Source organism: Canis lupus, chromosome 15, assembly GCF_003254725.2.
Source record: "Canis lupus dingo isolate Sandy chromosome 15, ASM325472v2, whole genome shotgun sequence".
In the NCBI taxonomy this organism is placed as follows: Eukaryota; Metazoa; Chordata; class Mammalia; order Carnivora; family Canidae; genus Canis; species Canis lupus.
In genome coordinates this window covers 45,062,541-45,066,448 of record NC_064257.1, presented here as the reverse complement: position 1 = coordinate 45,066,448, position 3,908 = coordinate 45,062,541, and positions in this window count along the sequence as shown.

Sequence of the window (3,908 nt, the reverse complement as noted above, 5' to 3'; positions counted from 1 at the left end):
AACATTGGATTTGGTTGCACACATACCACATCACATCACATTTTGTGACAAAGTTCAAGTACAAACTGGTGTTATTATGTGGACTTACATTCTCCCAACAACCAATGTATACCTTGACAGTGAATCATACACAAAGGATTGGTTGGTTGAGTGTTTTTAATCTATGGCAAGAATAATGTGATCCATATTTTTCTCTTTGTATCTCTTAGTATTCTTAATAATTCACTACAAGTTACTAATTGAAGTTCAAATATTTCTTCAAATGAAACTCATAATGGAATAACCTGAAGGACTAGAAAATTCTTCTTTATGCCCCTTAGAACTGAATGGTCACAGGGGCACTGGGGTGGCTTAATCAGTTGAGCGTCTGCCTTCAGCTCCATCCTGGGATGGAGCCCCACATATGGCTCCCTGCTCAGCATGGAGTCTGCTTCTCCCTCTCCTCCCCGTTGAGTTGGGGCGGGGGGGAGAAGCTATATTTCAGCCATAGTTGAAGTTTAATTTCATTACTGTGCAGTTGGCATATGGGTAAACTCAATTTCTTTATCCACCCCTATTGTTTATTGAACAAATGTTTATTGAGCGCCTACTCTACTAAGCACTATGCTAGGATAGCTGGAGAGAGAATGACATTGTGAAAATAGTTTGCTGAATTGGGGATGGGAGAGGTAGGCTACTGCAGAATCACTCATGGCTACTTAGGGATCCCACAAGAAAGGAAGAGTGTTATTTCATCCCTTGACTGGCACTTACTAAGCTTAACAATTTTCAGGCCCCAATCAAAAGGTATAGTGAGGGAATTTTTGGAAAAGCTTTCTGGAAAAAAAAAAAAAGAAAAGGAAAGCTTTCTGAGGGTAGTTGGCATACTTTTAACATAAAGATCGGTGGCTGCTCCTTATCTGGTGATTTTAGAAGGTGGGAAGTTTGCTGGAGGACCCTCTAAGAGTACTTTTTGTAGGAATATTGATAATATTTCTGAATCTGATATCTTATGATTCTATGAAATACCCTGTTGAACAGTTTTTGCTCCCATTGCAGCAACTGAAACAAGGAAAATAATTACAAAAAAATGAAATCTTTAAAGATATTGGAGGACTACAAGAGTAATGAACTTTGGAAGAACTAAAATGCTAAATAAAAAGGAGCCTTTCCTATTGAACCGAGATCAAAGGCTTTTTTCTTCTTTAGGAACATTTGATGATTTCAGGGCACTAACTGCAGATGAGGCTTAGCATAGGCAGAGGGCTCTAGTAGGGAAGAGAAACCAGAAGAACTTTCATAACCTCCCATGCTAGTATGACAAGTTGAAGCATACAGAAGCACCAAACCCATGGATTGTATCTGTACAACATACTTTCTGGGTGCTGGGGTAGCTAGTGAAGCAAGGCAGTTGAACTAGATAGGCAGAATGAAATCTGCTAAATTTTGAAGTCGTGGGGTAGAAGACCCAAGACATAAGTTTAAAAACCTCTGAAAAGTAGAACTCTGAAGGCTAAGGAGAAAGAAACATGCCCTCAATAAAAACTGTCCTGCAAGGTTGACTTTGAGACATGGGAGCCACAAGCAAATATTGTGTGTAGGGCTCTGTCTATATATAAATAATTTGGTTAAGAAATATAAAATTCATAGATCCATGTGAGACAGAGGAATTTATTGATGAAGCTGTAGAATGATTGATAGAGAAGAGATACTTACATACTGGTTATTGTCTAATCAGTGCATTGAAGATTCTTTCTTAATATTATGTGGGTACTATTTCTTCCTGTTTATGTCTAGGAATCATCTCTTCCTGTTATTAATTGTTAATTATGCTGTTTCTGGATGATTTTTATATTACCTACCATGAAAAAAAGGAATCTATTTGTATTGATACAACACGGATTTTATTGTTATGCAGTGCCCCAATACAATTTATTTAATGCTGGGTACTCATGAATCTGAATCATCTATCCTTCTATTCATGAATACTGATTTCCATTACCTTCTCAAACATTGTCATTATGCTTTGTTGATAATGACCTCAAATGCAAGTCATACTCAGAGTATGTAGAGAAATATGAGTTTGTTTCTGGTAATGTTAAATTTACCTTTTAGAATTTTATAGAATAAAGATAAAACAGAGTATTATCTGTTCCCTTGAACAGATCAACCATCTTTTCCCTTGAACTTTTTTAGGCTATAATTAGTCCTTTGAACTTTTTTAGGCCATAATTAGTGCCTTCCTAAACCATGATCTTTTAAGTGTTGACTGTATCTTGTGTCCACACACTACCACCAGTAGGGAGAATAGGTGAGACCAATACGGGCAGATAAAAAAAATTGGTGTCATTCACTCAAGAATAGACATCTCTGGGCAGCTCCTGTGGCTCAGTGGTTTAGCGTCGCCTTTGGCCCAGGGCATGAGCCTGGAGACCCAGGATTGAGTCCCACGTCAGGCTCCCTGCATGGAGCCTGCTTCTCCCTCTACCTGTGCCTCTGCCTTTCTCTCTCTCTCTCTGTCTCTCATGATTAAATAAAATCTTAAAAAAAAAAAAAAAGAATGGACATCTCTAATTCAGCATGTCATGAAATCATCCAACAGAACGTGACATCTATCTGGGAATAGAAGCAGAAAGGACATTGATCAGAAGAGTTTTGGCATTGTGGAGTCATGGTCTCAAAAGTTCTCAGAGGAAGAAGACACGGTTATCCAGAGGATGCCTGACATGTGGCAGAGTCTGCAAAGAGGGTAGGATAATCACCTTTGGTGCCAGTGAGGGAAGACAAATAGGAAAAGATGCCTAACCCCTCCCGTCTTCACTGCCTTCAAGTGCTATAGACTATAGGTGGAATTATGATTAGAAGACAGATGGGTATACATCAATACATAGGCCCGGATCAAATAAAAAATCAAGCCCCAAATCAGAGTGTCAGCAGAATTCTGGTGGTCTATCCTTGTACCATTCTGCGAAAGAAATACTACACTATCCAAAATAAATAAATAAATAAAAAATAAAAATTAAAATAAAAAAAAAAAAGAAATACTACACTATCCAGCAGTAATAATCCACTTACTAAGTTGCTCTCCTAGAATAGGAATCTGGTCACAGTAACCTAGAATAACACCTGTAGGATAGGCTTTGGTCTGGAGTTCATTGGAGTATCCAGTTGAACCCATATGTACCCTAGGGGCCTGAAAGCAAGCTAAGGAGAAAAAAAGGACCAGGGTCCCAGTATAGGCATGAGATACACTTCTAAGACAGCCTACTGGCCCAGTCCCATCTTGGCAACAGAAAAGGAATTTAAAAATTCCAGAGCGTGCTTCTAGCAACTAGGATTCATGCAAGACCAAGTTTGGGCTCTGCAAGCCTTGCCTGGATTGTATTCCTGTCCTTGGCCAACTCAAGTCATCAGAAGATGACTTAACATTTTTCAAGGAAGGTACTCCAAAGCACCAGACTCCTGAAGTGTGGTTCCTGGTACAGTGCCTAATCTTCCCTGGTTTAAAAGCAATAGCATTCATTTAACCATCAGCTGTGGCAAGGCAGATGCTAAGGATCCCCAGGAGTACATCTATATTCAGTGGGTGGAAGACAACAAGAAACTTAACAAGGATGTTATAGTCCTGTAGAAGGGAAGGTCCATGGAATCTATAACAAGTGTGAAGATAGTCTGTGGATCAGAATATAAAGCAAATGGAAAAGCATCAGATAAACAGAAGTGTTCTCCTAGAAAATGATGATCAGCACAGTTGCCTGAGTGATCCTGCAGATCATGGCTGATTGACTGAACACATTGTCAGGGCTTTTTGCCTTGTTCTCTGTCCCTACCTGAAGGAAGCTTCTGAAGGAAGATGGACCAGGACTACATGTAATGTTTCACTCAGATCAGGTTAGCCACAAGCAGGGAGCAATAGCCAACCTTCCACA